This window comes from Aphelocoma coerulescens, chromosome 13 (genome assembly GCF_041296385.1).
Source record: "Aphelocoma coerulescens isolate FSJ_1873_10779 chromosome 13, UR_Acoe_1.0, whole genome shotgun sequence".
In the NCBI taxonomy this organism is placed as follows: Eukaryota; Metazoa; Chordata; class Aves; order Passeriformes; family Corvidae; genus Aphelocoma; species Aphelocoma coerulescens.
The window spans coordinates 5,154,080-5,175,487 of record NC_091027.1 but is presented as its reverse complement, the minus strand read 5'-3'; the positions used below and the strand labels follow the sequence as shown (position 1 = coordinate 5,175,487).

Below are 21,408 nucleotides of genomic sequence, written 5' to 3'. Positions count from 1 at the left end.
GTGCATTCAGATTGTAATTTTATTTACCTGAATTGTTCCAGGGACAATGGCAGAGGAAGCTGCCAGCGCTGCTCACTACAGGAACACAGCAGTTCAAACACTCACAGGTATTTTGCTAGTGACACTTTCTCTGTCCTCCCTTTCTCTTTCTAATGGATCCCTGATTGAAATTACTGTCCAGTTTTCAGGACAGTTTACGGCAGTTCACGCTTCACTAAGAGCTTTCTAATGAAGTTAGAAAAGCTGTAAAGTGAGATCAAATTTCACTAAGCAAATTGATATTATTTCACAGCTAAATTCATTTTTTTTAAATAATGAGATGTCTAGATGCACTGCACTCTAAGATGGATGCCCTTTAGATATCTAGAATGAAATAGCATTTGTGTTTAATGATACTTAATTTTTATTTCCCTCTTTTTATTTAGAATGAGTGAAAGTGACACATTGCTGTAATATTTCCAGATTGCTGCATTATTCTTACAGGGTGGGAGGGTGCTTCGTATTTCCCCTGGCAGTCCTGAAAAACCAGTGTTAATGCCTTAAATTAGAAATAATTTTTCCTAAACATCTGTAGGAGTAAATCTGTGCGGCAGAGGCACTTCTTGAGAGCAGGATCCACCTTTCTACACAAAGTTCCCCCACACCCAAGCAGGATAATAGAAGTGATTGATGTCTGAGCTGAGTTGTTTGGGTTTTTTAATTCTTCTCCTACCTCTAATTTCCTCTTGCTCTCACCTTAAGCCATACAAGGTGGTAGCAAAACAGCTGTCCTAGGATCTAATACGAGATATTTTCTCAGCATATGGTGGGAGTCTCAACTTGGGGTGTGCCTTGAATACCAACAGCTTTTCCTGCAGCTGTGGAATAGAGGTGTTGGGATGACTGCTGGGGCAAACACCGAGTGCTGCTGGAGGGAGACACGGAGCATATCTCAAAGACAAAATCCACTTGCTGAGACGCTTCTCCTCCTCCAAACTGAGATCATTCCTTAAATCCATTCATTTATTTTTATCGGTATTAAAGAACAACTGTTAGTACTGAAAATCAGGTCTGTAACATGACCTTTGAAACAATTCACATCCTGGAAATGAAGTGTGAGCTGGAGCTGGTAGACTAAAGCCCAGCAGTGAGGGGTGGTGAGGGGCAGAGCCGGCAGGACACACGGGGACACGGCTCCATCGGCTGGTTGCAAAGGGAGTGATTATTGCTTAGTTAGAGAGTCCCAGGGCACTGCTGTGGTGTTTCTTCTCAAATCCTGGTGCCCAGCATAACAACACATGTGCTTGATGTATGGAAAGAATTCACATGAACATCCAAACAAAGCAACTATTTGGAGAGCACTTAAGTGAGCAAAATCAAGAGCCCCAAGTGGAACATCACTGAAAGTTCGTAAGGAAGGGACAAAAGGTTGGTGAGAAGCTGAAAGATAGGACACCCAGATATTTCAGTAATATTCAAAGACCTCACTTTTTGGCCAGTTATGGGCTTACTTTTTAGTTCTTTGGAGCCCACACTCAGCAATTCCCCTGTGTCTGAGGGGCAGGAACATGGCCTTGGCTGATTCTCCTGACGCAGCTTGAAGGAAGCGAACGGCTCCGGTGCTGCTCTGCTGGGCTTTGGTGTGAAAGCTGCTTCACCTTACAAGGTTTATGTGCTGCCTTCACATACACCTAGGTGCCTTCTTGCTGAAGCTCCTGCTTCTACACTTCTAGGTGGTAGAAATCCACGTGGATTTGTTCCCTTCAGTGGGGTGATGTAATTAAGGTGAGCTGAGATCTAGCCCTTAGGGAATTCTCAATATTTTAAGCTAATTTGAGTATAACTTTAAAGGCAGTCATAGATAAAGTTTAATGCCTGCTTTAGGAATGGTTATTTTTGTTCATCTTATTCCCATATTCTTGTAATCCACTTGGACATGAGTAAGCACAGCAGAATGAATCCTGCAGTGTTGATTGTTTCTGGAAAGGGATGCTGTATGTTGACTAAGAAAATACTGAATTATTAAGAAGTTTTCTAAAAATGTTGCCTGTTAGAATAAAATTAATGGGATGGTAGATGCAATTGTTGCACGGAGGCTAAAACCTGAGATTTGTGGATGGAATAGAAATGATTTTCATGTAGAACAACAGCAAGACTCTATGAAATCCTTCTGTTCAATAAAACCCTTGCTGAAGTCACCAGAATTGCTGTTCATTTGTATGGGAATGGTTCTTTATCTTGCACTGAGATTTTTCACCAGAAATAATCTAAATTTTACCTCAAGCATGATACTCAAAAAAGCTTTCTAATTTGTAAAGGCAAGCCCATGAAAGACTTTTATTTTTGTATATTCTTTAGAAGATGGGAATAAGTATATTTTAAAGATGAGGATAAATAGTCTTCTATTAAATGCCTGTGTTAGAGGCTACAGAGGATACTGGGAATGGAGGCTTTCACCCTGTGTCATAAGATACCTGGCTCTAATTGGCAAAATCAAACTCATCAGTGGCCATTGAGACTCTGGATTCCATTTTGTGCCTACTGCAATTGCCATTTTGTTGGCCATACATTCTGTGCTGCCTCAGGACCGTTGCTCATTTGCTGCTATTAATGCACAATTTCCATTCTGCCTATCCTTTAACCTCACATGGAATTGTTAACAAGACTGCCTGGCAAGGTGGTGTGTGGTGTTTGGAGCTGCTCCTGGTTCTGCTGGGAGCCTCGGCTGCCTGGCAGAGGTGCTGCTATAAGAGCAGCCAGAGATTAACCAGAATTCATTTCCTCACAAGGCTTAAGGTGAAAAAGAAATTTTTCTTTAGATCAGAGGCAAGAACTGTTTTCACGTTCCTTTTGTCTTTGTTTTGCACATAGGACCTGCTCTCTTCTGGGATAATTTGGGCATTTTCTTCCTTCTATCGGTGTCTGTGCCCTTCATGGGACCCTTTCTGGTTCAGGCAGGGGTCCTTGGTACTCGTTTGTGATGTGCCACAGGGAGGATTGTGTGGCTGGGAAGTGGGGGACACATGGTGGCTGTTGTGGGACAGTGGGGTGGGCACTGCTGCTCCTCAGGGACCAGGCTTAGCCCACTGGAGCTTTGCATTCCAGCCCTGACCCCCCAAGGGAGAGCTCACAGCTGACAGCCACGTTATTTTAAAAGCAGGACTCTCTCCCATCCCCTTGCCAGGGAATGCTGCTGTTCTGGGTGCTTCATGTCCTTCGTGGTGTAATTGTATCAAAGCGTAGATATTTGGTGGTAGGGGACAGAATCTGTAAATTCTCATTTGTTTAATGACAGAGTGTTGGAAGGGCCTGACAATTCCATGCTAATCCTTGTGTGTGTTTAATAAAAGTGGCTGTGTGGTAAGTGTCAACTGAACATTAAAATCATATTATTAAATATGGATCTGTGCAAGCTGCTAACAGCTTCTGATCAATTCATATAAACATGATGCGTCCCTTAATTGTATTAAATGTAAGTAAATTTAACAATTAATCTTCATTTAATTAACACTGTAATTTTGACAGCCTGTCATTTAGTGATTGTTGTAGACTCTTTTAAGCAGTCAGACCAAATGCTTGTGATTTATATATTTATATATTTATATATTTATATATTTATATATTTATATATTTATATATTTATATATTTATATATTTATATATTTATTTTCACTGCTTTTTGAGAGGGCATGCATCAGGGAAGCACATTATAAGGTAAAGGCTGCATAAATCATTGGAAGTGTGTGTGTAGCTCAAATACTGTCCTGACCAACTGGTCTGGCTGTGAAAGCATCGTGCTGCATTACAAGTATATAAGAATCTTCAGTTTTATTCTTTGAAACCTTTTGTTCACAGAGACTGTCTGGCAAACAAGCCCATTCCTACTGCTTAGGGAGTAAGTGCAGAGCTACAGAGTTGAAGAAAGCTTTATTAATCCCACCTCTGGTCCTTCAGTCTCATTGATTTTTGACATGGCTACTGGAAAACCACTGGTTTTTTCTTAATTCCCTGTTCCTTCAGCTTCTTTTTTTTCCTTTTTTCTTTTTTTTCCTTTTTTTTTTTTTTTTTTTGTGATCAGCTAAGGCTAAAACTCTGTGGGAAGAATTTAGTGAATATTAAAGGAACAGTAATTTAAATTACAGGGAAGAGGTAATAAATCACTGTGCTTGGTACTCATTCTAAACTTCATCTCATTTAGAGACTCTTTTCCATGTTGACAGAATTATAATATTAATTTGTTTTTCAATGATTCTCTTTCAGCTGCACTTTATGTTTCTGCCTTAGGTTTTTATAGATTTTGTCACTTTAAAAAATGTACCACTAAGGGCAGGGGTTTAATTATCTGATTTGCTTTTCCATTTAAACTTCCAGAATGATTTTCATCTGAAGATCATATCTGCTGTGTATTTGATTATTGGATGTAGATCAATCACGTGGAGATATTTGTGTCATCTGTCACATACATTGGAAAATGACATTCAGAAATTAGTGCTTGCTGCTGATTTAGAGTTACCCCATTTGAGTGCAGTACAGCTCAGGAAAGTAAATCCACTCTGGATGCACCACTGCTCCGTGGTCCTGGAACTGGGCTGGGAAAGGAGAGCAACTTGAGCCAAAGTGAGCTCCACTTTAGAGTTAAAAACAGTTACATAGGATAAATTATTTCCAGATCTTAAATCTCCAAAAACAAAAACATGTTCCAAATTTGTACCTCATTGTGACGAGACATGGGTGATCTTAGGAAAGGAAGCAGGATTACCCTTCTCAAAGCCCCATGGAGTCCCCTAGGAAATACACTGTGTACATATTTCCTTGTAAACTCTTCAGTCCCTGCATTTCCAGTGATTCAAAAAAGCAACAAATGAGCTGCTTTGGTAGGGTTTTGCTGTGATCAACCCTTTGGTCCTTTACAGGCACCAGTAATCTCTTGCTGTGTAGAAACCGGACATTTCTCCACCTGGTGCCACTACTTCTAGTCCCAAAAATTAAATTATTCCTTGAACTCTTTAGTGTGATGTAAATCTCTAAAGAAATCTGGTTCTTCTCTGTGGCAAACAAATGGGATGTCTCCACAAAGGAGATGCCCCTGCAGCGTCTGCTGCAGTGATTGCAAAGTGATGGTTGATTAATTCTCTTCACATTTTAGGTTGGTTTATGCTGTTTTAATGTCCTGCAAGGCTTTTTACTCCAGCATAGATGGAAAATGAAACATTGCCAGTTGCATGTGATGTAACAGTTGTTGGTGATCTAAATCTGATGTCAGAGGCCAGCAGAGTCTGTGGAGATGGGAAATGGGGAGGGAAGAGGTGAGATACAGGACAATGGCATCATTTTTAGCTTAATAAAACACACCAGCTGTAAAGATTTCCCCCGCAGGCTGCTCTGCCTTCGAGGATTCTGTGTGCCTGGGGTGCATGCCCAGGGTCTGAAATACAGACTTGGCTCCTGTGTCCCTGGTACTAATTCCACACATAATGAGAACTTCTTAATTAGGCCTGTTCCACAGGAGCACTTACTCTCCACTTATGCAATGAATTTTCTGTAAGTAAAGCGTAGTACAATAATTGTGATGCATGATGGGCGTGTTTAGATAACCCTCCTATTATTTTAGGAAGTGCAGTACTTCAAAGAAAACTTATCCCAAGGTGTCCCTTAAACTTTTCTTTTGTATTACCCTCTGGATTACTCTCCCATCTTCTTCCTTTGATATGTTAATTCAGTCATTTTTTTCTACCAGGGCTCATTGCTCCTGCTTTTTTCTTCTTTTTTTAACTGTAATTTAATTTTGTGGAGAGTTAATGCTTATCAGTCTTGTTTTACTAGTTGACAATTTCTGGGACCATTTTTCTTCTTTGAAATGAAAGTCTGCGTACTGTTCTGCCTGACTTTTGTGTTTACTAATCCGTGTTACTATTTTTTAACAGATTTTCCTTGTTACTGTTTGTTCTTTTTGAAACAGCAGCACTAATTTTTTTTCTTGGTTTTAGTCTGAGCTGTTTGGATCTCACAATGCTTAAGCATAATTAAGAAATATATATCAAAGCTGCTGACTGAAAGGTTTTGTCAGCCTCTCTTCTACACACATACTTGTCAACTTTGAAACTTCAACCAAGATTAGTCAAATTTACCCGCAATTCATGAAAACTTGACTCTGGTGGGAAACAAATGCTTAGATTTGAAGCAAACTAAGCCTCAAGCATTGGGAGCTTCTGTTTCTTGGCCAAAAACTTCACCTGTCACTTTTGAGGAAAGCTTGTACAGCATATGAGCTCTGACTTGTTTTCCGTCAGCTATACAGCAAATGGTAATGAATTAATTTAAAACTCATTATTTAAGCCCTTTGAGCAATAGCTTTAAATATCTATCTGCTGTTGTCTCAAAAATTAAGCACCCAGCTCTGCCACCCGCGCACAGTCCGGATGATGCAGATTCTGCAGAGCTGCAGTTTGTTCACACTAAATTGTAAAAATCTAATTCTTTATCCCTTTCTTACTCAGCATAAAGCCGATAAACCAGTTTTGTTGTTTGTGCTTCAAATTTAGCAAAAGTCATGTGGTTTAGCAGGAGCTTAATTATATTTACTGATGAGTTCAGCCAGCTCTTCCAGTGGGTTTTTTCCCCTGATGGCACTGCAGAAACATGTTGGCAGTGCAGCTGAAAATATCCCTGCTCAGTTCCTTCCCAGCAGACAGTGGTGCCCTTATAATTCTAATGGTGCTGATGCACTGATACAGGAGAGGGGAGGAGGGAAAGCCCAGGTTTAGAAGTTCATTGACATGTGGCCCTTCATGTCACTGCAGTGATCTCATTGAGGTGCTGCTGGGGACTGGGAGGGTTTGTGTGGTCACAGTGGGGGCTGAAGTGAAGCATGTTACATTACATTTAGTGGATACCAGTCCCAGACTCCATCAGCATGGAGTCACCTCCCTTGGCTCTCTCTGGGTTCTTTATTATTTTACTCATTTTGATCTTTACTGTGAGGGTGGTGAGGCCCTGGCACAGGGTGCCCAGAGAAGCTGTGGCTGCCCCATCCCTGGAAGTGTCCAAGGCCAGCAACCTGGGATTGTGGAAGGTGTCCCTGCCCATGGCAGGAAGGTTGGAATGAGGTGATCTTAAGATCCTTTCCACCCCAAACCATTCTGGAGTTCTGATTCTGTAATGCTGATGTATTTAACAATACTTTTCAGCTTGTTAGAATTGTGCTGTGTCTTTGCCTCTAGGCACTTGAATAGCAATTGACAGTATCAGTACATAATGAGATAGTCTCTATATGTTGAAAGAGAAAGTCCTTCTTTTCCATTTATGTGTCTAGAGAACATCAAATAAAATTCAAACCTCTTGGGTGACTGGCTTTTTACCCCGCTCTTGTGCTTTTTCTTGGTGTTTATGAATCTTGGTATCCAGGGATTATCACTCTTGCTGATGGAATTATGTGTCTGTGGTCCGTCAGCACAGAAGTCTCCACTGAATATCTCTTTGTAAGACTGGCTCACCTGCAGAAGCTAAAGTTGGACAAGCCCTGAGCTTTGGGAATGTCTTCACCTCTCTGAACTGCTCCTTTTGGCTGGAGCTAGATCTAAGGGCCACCTGTACCCAAAGGCAGGGAAAGTTTGCATCTGGAGATGGATTTCAAGTCTTACCTATGCTTGATTTTTTCCCAGCTCCTCTGTGAGCTCCTCTGTACCACTGTGCAGTTGCTCTGACAGGCAAGACAGAGATTTTGTAATTAGGAGCCTTCCATCATATGGTGTCCCTGCTGCATTTCATCGCCAGCTGTCTTCCCGGGGCTGAGGAAGCTTTGCTTTCACCATGCTTCACACAGCATTAAACTGTGTAGAAAAGGCTAAATATTGTAGGCCAGATGCTGCTTTCCCTTTGCCTTTTATCAGCCTAGAGCATAATTTCACTCCTGGGATGGCACTTTGCTCCTGGTAACTGGTGCCTGTTCCTCCTCGGTCCTGCTTGTCCCCTGGCCCAGGGAGGGCCTTTGGCAGAGGATTATTTCCATTCTGGGCTAACTGTGTGAAACCACTTCTCCTTTTTCATTTTGGGAGATTTTGGTGGGTTTCACTCCACTTGCATCACAATGGCAAGCAGAATATATAGTGCTTTTTCTTTTACTTTTCTCTCATATATATAATTTTAAGAAATCCTTAGAACAGGAATGGCAGTAACATCTTTTAATATGACTGGCACTAACCTCTCTAGTTATTTATCTAATGACACTGAAGTTTTCTGCAGTGTCCACAACACCAAGAGGCATTCTTTGAACTCCTCCCTGTTTCCTTCTCCATTTCTATTTGGAAGTGCTCCTTATCCGCTTTTATCCTGCGAGGGAGGAATTTTTTGAGCCTGAAATGAAGAAGCAGCCCCCAAGGGGGACTTTAATACAGAGAGGTTACAACTCAGACAATAATTTGGGTCAATTTAAATGGCATGTGGGTGTGGGTTTAAATAAATAGCTTTAACCTTTAGCTTACTGATGGAACTGAAAATAGATACAGGGTTGGGCTTATTGGAAGGAATGTGCCATTGCTGCCAGCATTACTTTGAATCTCTCTTCAGGGCTGTCAAACCAGCACCTTTGCCAGTAAGAAGCAATAAGATAGCTTTTCTTTTTCCTTTTCTATTTTTTAACCAGCAGCCAAGTCTAAAAGAAGCTCTTACCTTTTTTTTTTTCTTTGGTGGTTTTGAATTCCCAGGCCTGCACTTCGCAATTTTCTTATATCACCTAGATTTGTAATAACACTCACAGACCTTTGTGGCTATTTAATTGTCCAGTTACACCTGTATGTAGACTTTCCCTAACCAGTGAGATCCTAAAGAGCATGTGTTGACCTTAGTCAATGTTTGCCGTATTTCGGCCAGGAACTCTGTGAACTGCTTCTTCCCCACCTGTTGTTTGTGGCTCAGGAACCAGAGGCTCATGGAATTATTTGCTTGGTTTAGAGGCCAAAAAGTGGTGGACCTGCTCTAGCTTAATAATAATCCTGTCTAGGCTGAGCTCTATCACTGCTACTCAGGTAGTAGATGTGCAGTAGGTAAGAGCTCCTCTGCTTTGCATCTTCAGGAGGAGAGTAGAATTATGAGCAGAATTCTACAAACGTGTATCTGGTGAAGAAATATGAAGTTCATAGTTATGTTAAGCTCATACCAATGTGAAAATCTGATTCAAAGTATTGTAATGTGGCAGCTACTCGGTGGTCCACAAGGGGTTGATTTAAAGTCAAAATTTGCAGGCAGCTGGTGGGAGGAGAAGAGCAGGTTGTTGCTTTATCTGAGGGGACTGAAAAACCTTTTTGAAACTCAGATGAAACAAAGAAACCCACAAAGCAAATGTCATGGAATCATTTTCTTAATGTATCAAAGCTGACAGGTGATATTTTGGCACTAAACAGCTGATTTCTAAGTGTTTGTTGCATCCTTCAGCCCTAACCCAGTCAAGCAGCTGAGTGCCCTCGCTCTTCCAAGCTGGAGCTGCATTTTCTTTGCAAAGATCAGTGGCATTAACAGCAGTGCAGGTCTCCCACCCTCTGTAAGGATGAAGCTCAGCAGTGTGGGAATTGCCTCGGTAAATAAGGTGCTAAAAAGAACTACCAACTTTTGGATCTTGTAAAGGCAGTGAGGTTTCTTGGAGGAGTGCAAAGCTATTTTCAGCTGCTGATTCGCTCATGTAGCATAAATGTAGGCATGATGAAATACGCAGATAGTGTTTCATAGTAACCATCTGATAGCTAATAATGGCAAAGAAAAATAGAGTCGTAACTTTGGCGTGGGCTGCAGTTTTAGTACCATTTCCTTCTGCAGGTTGTTACTACTGGCTGTACCTGCTGAGCAGCAGATACGTAGTTACAGAGCGTGCCAAGGACAAATAAATTCATTTTCACCTTTTATGCTTGCTACCTCACTACAAACAGGTTGCAGCCTTGTGTTTTGTAAAACGTACTGCAGTGTCGGCCCTGCGTAACTGCGTCACAGCACGGAGCACCACGCTCCGTGGGAAGATGTTTTGGCATACATTTCCATAATAAAACACCTTAGACTTGCTTATGCAAAACAGATTGGGAGTGATTCACTAATGTGCGAGCAAATTTTGCAAGGAACCTCTTGGAAGAGCAGCACAATTGGTCATGAGGTTGTGATTTCGTATTTTGTGGGCGTAGGATGAGCTGTGCAGTTGCTGAGGCTGGGGGACAAACAGCGATAAGGTGCCACCAAGGACAAAAGCTCAAGAGCTGAAGGCCAGAGGGTTGGACCTGATTTCACAGCAGTGAGACCATTCAACATTAATGGGTAAGGACTGAAAGGGAGAGAGGTAGAAATTCTTCCTTTTCAGGTTATCTGCCAACTCTCTGGTGAATCAAGATGAGGAAGAAAACAGCCCAGGTGGTTTAGTTGTTGTGTAGCTGTTTGCAAAGGTTTCTCAAACCCTTCCCTGGAGCATCTGCTTTTGCTGCTGTCTGATTCAGGTTTATGGCCTAAACAGAGCACTTGTCTGATCTGCTATGGCAAATTCCAAGTTCTGAGTATCATACAGAATAATCCATAAGTAAAGAGTGATATTTCCTGTAAGGGGTTTAACTTCCAGGCCCTGGGCATTTTTCTGGTTTTGCGTGAATCCCTTGGAGACTTCTACGCTGCCAATCAGTGAAATATTCAAGGCTCTGTCCAGCTAAGGAATGCTGGTCACTGTGAGCACTGAAGGCCAGTTGGTGTGTTATCTTCATCTGAAATTCTGGTATGAAAAATGGTCAGTGTTCTCTTCCCTTGGTAACAGTATTGAAAACGCCCCTGCACCTGTGTGCACGTGTACCTGTGAGTCCCTGCAGGGAACTGTGAGACCATGCATGGCTGTGTGTGCACTGAGAATGGAGGGCAGCCTGTCTGGTACCCAATTTTCAGTTGCCTGTGTGGAATGTAAATGCACGTGTCTGTGTGTGCAGCTGTAATAAGTTAGCACAAACAGCAGGAAAGGTGACTGTTGCAGAATGCCCTCGGGGCGGGTGGTGCACCCTGCAGTGACAAAAATTTGTCCTGGCTAAACCACCTGATGTGCAGGAATCAGCAGCCACTTGCCCTCTGACACTGGCTTGGGATGGGAAGGGTGAGTCTGGGTGGGAGATGTTGGTTATTCATGTAACAATTTGTGTCAAGTAGGCACTTTCTTGTTCGTTCCTTCTGATCTTTTTACATACCCTAATTATGGATACAGTCTTGACAAAGATGATAAAGGGCCTCAGGGGTTATAAAACAGGAGGTGAGGTTAAGAAAATTATGTTTATATTCATTAGAATAGAAGAGATTAAGAGGGGTCGTGACCAAGGTGTACAAAATCCAAAAAGTATTGAAGAAAACATGATGCCACCAGAATATTTACGAGAGAAGCTGTTAAGACAGGGGTAAGTAGAGAGCAGCTGGCATTTTGATTAGACTTGGCTGTGGGACATTTTTTCAAGGGTGTTGCTCTTGGTGAGGAAAATAACTTGTGCTGATCAGGGGGCTATAGGCAGACAACTTAGGACACACATACGTTCTTGGCCAGAATTATAGGATACATTGTGTAACTTCTTTTTGGAATGTCTGAGTGGGTTGGGTTTGGGCAGAGAGTAGTGGATTAACAAAGGGATTCATCTTTTGAGCTTGTTTGGAATAATGAGCTGGGGTGCCAAGTGTTGGAAGAGGGAGAGTCCCGCTTTTCACATGGGAAATGCTTTGTGCAAACTTGTTAACAAAAGCAGTGCTGTAGAATAGAGGATTTGGGGGGGGCTCTCTGCCCACAGACAGATAATTTTGGGGGAGTAACACAGCAAAGAAAGCTTTTGAGTAATTTGTAGTACTACAAACCTGACAAACCAAAGATGTGTGGCCAACACCACCAGCTGTGCAGCCATGTAGGCTAAAATCAGAAGGACATGGAGGCAAAATCAGTTACAGCTATAAAGGGCTACGAAGAAAATGACTTAAAAACGCACTGGAAGTAGGAGGAAGGCAGAAGTCCATCAGAAAGAAAGGGAAGCAAATAAATGGACTAGATGGAGAAGCCAGAAATACAAAATGCCATTATTTTGCACTGCTCTTCACAGAAAGGTTAATAACTGTGTCAGATCTGTAACAGTGTTCCCTGTAAAAGGGGTTATAAGCAAAGGCAAGAACAAGATAAGGAGTATTTAGGTAACTGTGATATATTTGGGTCAGCGTGGCCTTATGAAATGTATCCACTGAATTATTTACAACTCTCAGAAGCTGATGGAGAGTAGGGCAGTTGTCAGAATTCTGGAGGAAGGCAAACATAGTACCTGTCATCACAGAAGACGCTACAAGGGAGACAGAGATTTGTAAATACCCAAGAAGATACAGAGCAAATTACCTGTGAGCACATACCTGTGAGCAGCACATAATAACTGACGTGCTTTAAGCCCAAACTAACCTGATTTCTTTTTCTAATTGTGTGACTAATACCCAAGAGAAGAGGAAAGCAAAAGCACTTCGCCTGTAGCCAGGAGTGTGATGCTCATTTGAGCACCATGTTCTCATACCTGAGAGAAAGCTCAGACTTGTGACTATCAAAGTTCTTGATCAGTGGGATCACTAAATCTCTTTTAGCAGAGCTTCATATGCCCAGGTAGCAAGGATTTTACTGCACAACAATGACCACTGGATATACACCTGGCTTTAGCAAAGTCTTAAAAGCAGTTTATTAATGTTTAACTCAGATGTTACTGGATATTTTATCCATGGGGTGTGAGAAGTATCTACCTTAATAATTTTGATGAGTTATTTGAATGATGGACCAGAAAGGAAATTCCCCAAGTGTGGGTGAGCAGCAATCATTAGAAATAAAACCTAGTTGCACATACAGAATTGTTGTGTAGGGACCACTGCTTCAGGTGAGCTCAGGACATCTTGCTGTGGGATCCAGAACTGAGGGGTGCCTGCTGTGACATGGTGTTCACTAAGGATGTGGACAACTTTGGAGGGAAGCAACAAAACCAGGTCTAGTGCCTCTACTATTAGTCTGGGGTCCATTGTACTGAGAAAATGCTGCAACTTTACTGAGGGGAGGTGACGTGGGGAAGTGGACAGGCACATTCAGGACTATTTTAGAGCAGCTGCTTAAAATTGAATTATGGTCTCTTGTTATGAGTTTCAAAACAGGTAGAGAGTTGCCTTGATAACAGAACCAAAATTTCACAATCTGTATGACATGGAGCAATTTATGCACTGGTTAATCCAGTTACAGTCCTGATTTAGAAAAAAGCTGAAGCATCTGCTTAACTTTTTGTCTGACAGGTTTTAACAGGTGCTAAAAGCTCTTTCCTGAATGAATTGCTTTGCTGAATCGAGACCCAATCAAGCATATGCCTGTGTTAGGCAAAGGATATATGCAGTGCATAAATTCTCTGAAGGGGGGAGGAATATACATTAGGATATTTTTAAATGTCTATTTTTATAAATGCTTTCTCTCAGTGGAAATTGCATAGGCTGCAGTACCATCCTCTCCAGCATCCCTTTCCCCAGTGTATTTACTGTGAAAGAGCTTTGCTGTGGGCCATAGCCTGTATTGCAGTGGAGTATCACATACTGAAAACTTACCTAACATGTGCAGAAATGTGACGGGTGGGTGGAGGATGGGGAGCTAGAGGTAAGCCTGTAAAAAGTTTTCCTGAAGATAATTCTTTTTAAACACTCCTCAGGCTTTTGCATAAAGATTGCAGAGTAGGCATTCCAGCAGCTTAGAGGAGCCCTGGATTTATGCTCTGTAATAAATGTATCCATTGGGTGCTGCGTTGTTGTAATGATAGCAAATGACAGTAAAATTAGCAGAATTAATAATGACCCAGCTGGAATAATTTAGCACTGTGATAAGTAAACTCTAACCTAATACTCAGCATACTGGCAGAACTATTTACAAAGCACACTGAATGCAGGAGTCTGAGGGGAATCTTCTATAGAAAACAAAGTGAAACCCTAATCACAAACAAATGCCATAGCATGTCATTAAGAGGATTAAGTGGCTTGAAATTGATGTCTAAAGCATTTTGGTTGATTGTTGCTGAAAATACCACATGCTTGACAATTATCTTCTGTTTGCCATCCTCTCTCCTGCTAGTTGTCTGTCATGCAGTATTATCCTTGTTTACCACCCCTGCCTCATACCAGGTCTTTATCTGCAAGGTTTGCAGCTTTGTGCCAGAGCTGATCTGGAATTCACAGTCTGATGTGTTGGCACTGGTTGGTGCCAAACCATTAATACCTTGATAATAGCAAGGAAGAGGCCAGGTTCAGCGAATACTGGGGCTGAAACCAAAATGGAACAGCACAAAACTTCTGAGTTAGTTTTTTAATTAAAAATACTTGGGTTTTAGTTTGAAATAGTGTATTTTCCCTAAGAATTATTTTTACTTTGGTGTTAACAAAATTTTTAAAAAAGAAATTAGATTTCAATGAAGCATTTTACAAATAAATGAGTTTTATATGGACTTGAACTCATAATAGCTTTCTGAATAATTAGCATTTCTGAAACTTTGACCTTGCATCTAAGTAACAAATTTTTAAAGGTAGAAAAATTTCTTACTCTGCCCTGCTTAGTGATTCTTAGCTATTACCTCACTGGGCTGTGCTTTGCTGAGAAGAAGAAGCTGCAGATGTATTTAGGCAAGTCAGATATTTCTGAGGGAAGGTCTTGAAAGTAGCATCGTTGTATCTGAGTGAGTCTCAGCACATGGATCGTTTCTGATCTGCTCAGGCTGTCAGTGAAGGAAGTGTTGCACCAAACTCCCAGCTACACGATAGGAGCCACGGGTGCTTCAGTCACTGTTTGTGTGTGAGTTCATTGCAGCCCTGAGCAGAGCAGGCAGCAGGGAAAGCTCCAGTTCTGATTTAAATCCAAGAATTAGTGGGGAGCCTTGCACTCTGTGCAGGTGGCCATGGGAATTGTGCACGTGGAGTCTGAGGGTAGGAGCCTTCACGTGCATCACCTCCAGCCTGCAGCATCCTGCCCTGCAGCCCCTGGCGTGTCCTGGATGTGTCCATGGAACAGCTCCAGTTCCAACCTGATTTTACATTCTCACTTGAAATGTCACCCCTTGTCATTCTGGGGGCACTGAATTATCCTGTCAAAAAATGTGTCTTCAGCATCACAGGTTGGGTGCGGGTGTTAGCAAATTCTTCTTGGTTTTGCCACTTTGGTGTCTTGTACCCATGCAGTGCTGGGTTATACTGAGCTGTGCTGCTTTTGTAGTCAGAGGAAATTGGCACTGAGGGATACTGGCATGTCTGCCCTGTTGGCAAAAGGATCAATGTCCTGCATAGTTTGAGAAAAGCCAGAAGTCTGTTGTAGTGTGAGAGCTACACATGGACAAAGAAACCTCAAGGTTTCCAATTACAAGTTTTGGGGTTTGTTTTTTCCTTCCCCTTTATCAGTTTTATAATAGTAATATCAGTAACAGCCATAATAATAAAAATAGCTGTATGTCCTGAATCCAGCCACGTGAGGTGGCAGTGTGAGATGTTGGTATTTAAAGCCAGATTATTGTTCCCCCAAGGCTGAGGTTCAGACATTCTATGTTTCTGGGCTGCAGGAAGCAGCAGAGGGGTTGCAGGAAAAAGAATAAGGACAGCAAAGTTACAAATTGTGGTTCAACCCATTCCTTCTCACTTAAGATGAGATTCCAAATCCGCTGACCTACTGCCTCTCCTTCCTGAATGCTTCTGTCCTTCCTTGGCAGAACAATTACAGCGTGGCTGGAAGTTCAGACTGTAATCTGGATGTAATCATCCTGTTTTGAGGACGCCTGAATAAATAAATATTGATTGAAATCCTAGTTACTGTCTCCATAAGCACTGCCTCACGGCTGGCTCTTCAGTTTAACTTGTGCACTCTGCAGACCTCAGTCAAAGGGGACTTTCACCCAAGCCTGAGGAAAAGTGAAGGTGGCAGAAGTCCATCCTGTCTCCTGCTGATGGCAATGGTGCTGCAGCTCTTTCGTGATCCTGTACCTGCTGGGAAAGTCACATATTTAAGGAACATAAGCAAGAAGGGCAGGTGTCTGCTTGGTGAAAGACACTGACAAATGGAATTAGGATTTGTGTCTATAGACAGCAATCAAAATTAGCCTTTCATCCTACATCAAGGTAATGCACAAATTGTTCTGTAAGCATTAGTAAGTTAATTGTATTACTTTGAGGATGCATGCATAAATAAGCATTGAATGTATTTGCTATCTGGCAAATGGAAATGAAGCTAAAATACCAGCAAAGGTGGAGACTCCTCACTACTGGTGTTTCTTAACCCTCCTGTTCTGGCTGTGAGCTGGATTATTTTGAGTCACTGTTTCCCTTCTCAGTTGATTTAACCAAGTGCAGTCCTACATTCAGTGAGCATTTCGATGACCAGGGGAGATGCAATCTTCATAAATCAGTAAGACCAGCGGAAATCCCTCACACTGCACAAAAGATTTTGGCTGCATCTTTATAAAGGAAAAAAAAGAAAATCTTTTGAAAAAACTCTATGTAACAGACTATAAATGAAAGAAATGTAGTTTTATATCAGAGCAATCCATTAAACACACAGAACCTGCTGAGAGATGCTACAGTATCACTCACTCCTCTGTAAGTCAGTACATAAACTCGTTTTTAATTTTTTGGCAGACTTATGAAACCAATTATCGTGGTAATAAATATTCAGCTTTAATGGGCAAGTAAATAATTAATGTTATTGCCTTTGTAAATTTAGCTTTTCAGTTATAAATTAACATAATTAAAATAGTAATGTTTCAGTGTGCATTTTACCAGCCAAAATCTAAATCAAGCAATTAAACTGTAGGTTTTTCACATCAAATGAGTTGAGTTTATAATGATACAAACTGTGGGCATAAATTTGTTTTTCATGGTCAGATTCATTACAGAAACATGAAGAAAAAATATTCTGCAGTAGATGTAATCAAGTATATTATTTGAAAAACCATTAATACACACTTTAACTACTTTTTGTTGTCCTTTCACAGTGAAATAGGAAGGGGAAAACACATTTCCCATGAGTCTCTGGCACAGCAATAATTGCCAGTGTATAATTGTAATGGCCACTGTACAATGGCTGTCACTGCAGAGTGCCTGTCACGTCTCTTTGGATTGACTGGAAAACCACAATGCACAGTATTGGATCTGAAAAGGGAAAAAACTACCCTGCAGTCATTAACTTAAAAAACTCCAGTCTGAGTTACACAGACTGAAAATTTGATCATACACTTTTCCTCCTCTGCTTATTGTTCTATATATTTTGTGATGAGCATGTGCTGTCCTCCCATGTCGGCGTTCCAGCGTAGTGAGCAATCAGAGCAGTAAAGCTTTCCTTGATAAGGGGAGATGAGTGAGGAGGAACATGTAACTGTTTCTACTCTGAGTGCAGCTCAGAGCTGATGAATTTCAGCCCTTGTGGTAGCTGATCCCCAGGAGCAGAGTGTGTGGCTGTAACTTCAGGTTGGCTCAAGGGTTCGGGGGATTGCATCAAAATTTCTGAATTTTCTTGTGAGGGGCAGTTAAGGGGTGTCTGAAACCATATGGCTTCTGACAATTAGAAGCTTCAGGGACGTCAAACTGTAGGAACTTGAGCCTTTCTCCATCCTTTTTTTTTAAACTGGGGATGTCACAAGAACATTTCAGTTTGTACGAGTGGTGTCAGTTTGTGACTCTTAAAAAGACTACAATTTGTCAGAGATAGGAAAAACTCACAAGTGACTCTGACATTCGTCTATCGACAAGGACACACACAGATGAAAACTTGAAGCCTGAAAATTTGGTCAGAGAAGTCCTGAAAGCTTGTGCTGAGAACCCAGAGCTATAGACATTTCTAGTCTTGCAGCCCTCACAGATTATAATTTATCATGGGCTGAGCAGTCTATTTATAGCTCCTCAAAATGTTTCTAAGAGCAGCATTTTGCAAACTGCCAGAGGTTTGCAGGTTTGTAATGAGAAGAGTTCCTCGATGCACAGGCTTGCCCACATGCAGACCTGCTCATTGGCATTTCTACAAGCTGTGATTTCGTAGTCCTTTCATGTCCCAGAATCCAGTGGGCAAATTTATCCCTGGCAAAGGCCCACTGAAGTCACACCAAAGATAAATTCAAGTCAATGAATTTTATTTTAGTGGTGTTCAAACTGTTTGCAGTGCTATGCAGATAGATGGCTATAGGCTTCTTTGCAGTATCCAAATGTTTAAGCTTTACTGGACAAAAAAAAAATAAAACTTTTGAGCTGAATTTGTGCTAATTGGCTTAAATACGTGCAGAAGTGCAGTGTGGTTTTGACAACAATATTATCTGGAGTTTTAGAAGCACTTTAAAAAGAAGAAAAGCACACTAAACTCTCACACATGCTATCTGTGGGTTCATATTTCCAAAGAGATTTTAATTGGACGCAATTATGTGCTGGTGTGATGAACTGTGGGCGGGAGAGCAGCGATACAAGCACCTGATGGCACAGGCAGTTCTCTTGTAACCACTGCTAACTCTGTGTGTCAGTGTGCACCTGGAGGAGATACAAATTTTTATCAGTGAAAAGGCCAATTTCTCTCTCAGACACTGCCCTGTTAGAAATAGTTTTGATCTGTATTTAATTGTTGTGCTTTAGCTGTGTCTAGATTTAGATGGGGTTGAGGTGCCCTGGATGGTTTTTTTGCCAGTGGAGGCCAAATGAGTCTTTTCATTTCATGCCAAGCTCTACCTAGGTTTAATGACATATTTCTGGCTGGGGTCTGACCCTGGAGTCAGCAGCCTTGAGCCGTGTCTGACAGGAATCCAGCCTATTTTGTAACAAGGGTATTCTAAACTCCGTTACATTCAATGGTCCCATTTTAGCTGTTTGGTTTTCAGCACAAATCAAAGATTGCTCTGAGGCTCCTGAGCACCTGAAGGCAGTTCAGGCACTGCTGCTCAGGCTGGCTCTGCCGGGTGCTGTATTTCTGCTCTGTTCTTTAGGATTTACAGCCCTTTAAGGCAGCATTTCCCCACAGAAGCACTGTGACACTGCCTTATTTTCTGGATGAATTGGAGTATTTCAGGTATTTGCTGACTTTGTCGAAGTGCTGCTCTCTCTGAGAGGAGGCAGCAGGAGGTGTTTGCATGGGTGAACTCGATATCTCTCCCATGTGGAGGCTGAAGAGGGATGTGTGTGTGTTTGGAAAGGGGAGAGAACCTTAAGGGAGTTGTGATTTGCAAATGCAGGTGCATTGTGGCTGTGAAAGGCCAACTTCTGGGGCTTGCAAGTGCTTCTCTTTCCTTGTGGTCCTTTTTATCTTGCATCAGCTTTCTCCAAACACCTGACACTCTTCCTAGAAAGCTTCAGCATCCTCCCACAGCCTCAGGTCTGCTGTGGCCTCTTCTTGGCTCCCCAGTGCACTCACGTGGCCCTTACAGTCCTTGTGGGCTGGTGCAGTCACCTGCTCACCCTTTTCCCACCCCTGATGCTCTGCCAGATCACACTGTGCCCTCTCCTGTGTCCTCCTGCTCTGTCCTTTCTGCTGAAATTAAAGCACTTAAATGCTCTAGGGCTTTACCAGGCTTCTATGCTGGTTACCAGCTCTTTCTCTTCAATTATATGATCCACATAGGAAAAAGGACATTTTGGAAGTCAGGTTGGTGTTTTTCAAGTCACTGAATTTGAGACTCTCCAGGCTGAAAGATCTCTACACTGAGTGAGGGGCCTTCCTGTGTCATTTGTGGGCTTCATTGACTCCTACCTTCCCTGGGGTTGTAAGAGTGTAAAGCTGCAGCAATGAGTGGGACTTCATAAACGACAAATTTATCCAAACTTTTCAAAGTTTGCAAAATTACTAAACTAGTTGTTTTTCCTGATAGACCTAAAGTTGCCTTAAAGCATCAAAGGAGAATCACATTTTAGATTCCCAGGAAGTGCAGCAGAGTTTGATGCTATGTGTGGCTTATAAAATCAAAAGTTTGAAAATAATGACCTGAATTTATAATGGAAAACCCTGCTCAGTTTCTGGCCTGACACCTGGCTGACAGCTGTGTGTCCTCCAGGTGCCACAGAGTCCAATATATGTATTTCTCTTAACATTTGGGGTACCAGCTTATCCCAGTATGTTCCACAGAGATAAACAGTAACATTACAGAGTTAAGTGACTTTGGAGATAAGTAACTTAAGCAATGTCATTCTTAGCAATGAAATTCAATAGTAGATGGAGCTACATGCATTTACTTAATAATTTTCCAACAGGAAATGAGTTAGAAGTGGCAGTTACACAAAATAAAATTCTCTGAGCAGTGAGATCAGGACAGCAAAGGAAGTTGTTCTTTCTGACCAGTGTTAATGCAGGCCCATCATAAAGATCACTGATTCCAGCAAGAGTGAAGCCAGTGCCAGAAAGGTTGGGAGGTTTTATCTGAAGTGTTCCAAACAGAGAGTTCCTGAAACAAACCAAATTAAATTTTAAAAAAAGGAAAAAAAGGGGAGGGAAAAAAAAAAGAAAAAAGGCAAAAGCACATCTGAAGAAGATATAGAAAAGTCAGTTGGTTTTGGGTGGCAAAATAGAAATGCGCTGATTTCAAATGAGATTAAAGTTAATAGTGGTCAAATTAATACCTTTGATAGAGAAGTATAGTATGTGTACAAAAAGCTTATGCTCTGATGTCCTGATCCTGTAATAGGATCCACTTTTGTGCTATCTGCTGCAGTAAAGAGATGGAAAGGTATTGGAACCTTTTAGTAATAAACAGCATTCTTCAACCTGGAATGTACTTGGATTACAGAACATAGGAAATATATCCCAGAATAATTTCGGTGCACTTACTTTGCGTGGGTAGAAGTTTATGTTGGGATGGATCAAAAACTGGTTTTTCCCTGGTTAGCATAATTTCTTCTGTGCTTTTGCACATGTAGATAAATTTTGTTTCCCTTGAGTCAGCTGAGGTTTTTACTGCACATCCCACCTCTGCAGTGCTGTGGTTGCAGAGTGGAGCCCTCCCCCTGGGAACACCGTGGCAGAGTTGGTGGATATGTGAGCCACAGGAGGAGAGGGGAAGCTGGGAAAGAGGTGATCTCTCCCAGCTTTTGCAAAACATCTGTCCCTGGCTCAGTGTAAAAGGGATGAAGAGGATAAAGGAAAAGAAAGGCTCTGACTCTGCCTTACCAATGAGTTAAGGACTCTGCCATCCTAAATTTGGAAATGAAGCTTTTTAGGGAGCTGGGAAACAAGTTCATGTTGATGCTGTGCACTTGGGGCTGGAGAAACTTATTTCAAAGTTGTGATGAAAAGACCTGATGGAACCAGTTACTCCCCACTCAGTGTGACAGTGAGACCTGTAGCTTAACTGTGACCCTAAGATGAGTGATGAGATTGTTTCCTTGTTAGATCCCCATTTTAAGTCAGAATAAGAGGAAATCCACTTAGATACTGTTCCTCAGCAGAGGCTG

The 21,408-nt window shown here is 41.7% G+C and overlaps 1 protein-coding gene across 11 annotated transcripts in view; it reads left to right on the top strand.

Annotated features, from left to right (window-relative positions):
• The window catches only part of SGCD (sarcoglycan delta), a 504,819-nt gene that overhangs the window by 273,223 nt on the left and 210,188 nt on the right, over positions 1–21,408 (top strand). For 2 of the 11 annotated variants that reach the window (XM_069028489.1, XM_069028491.1), the window contains exon 2: positions 42–107. The exons of 8 other annotated variants lie outside the window; for them this stretch is intronic. The gene's annotated coding sequence lies outside the window, so the exon portion shown is untranslated. Of the gene's footprint in view, positions 1–41; positions 108–8,503; positions 8,570–21,408 lie in introns of those variants that run through there. One more of the 11 variants, XM_069028497.1, reaches the window with a different exon arrangement.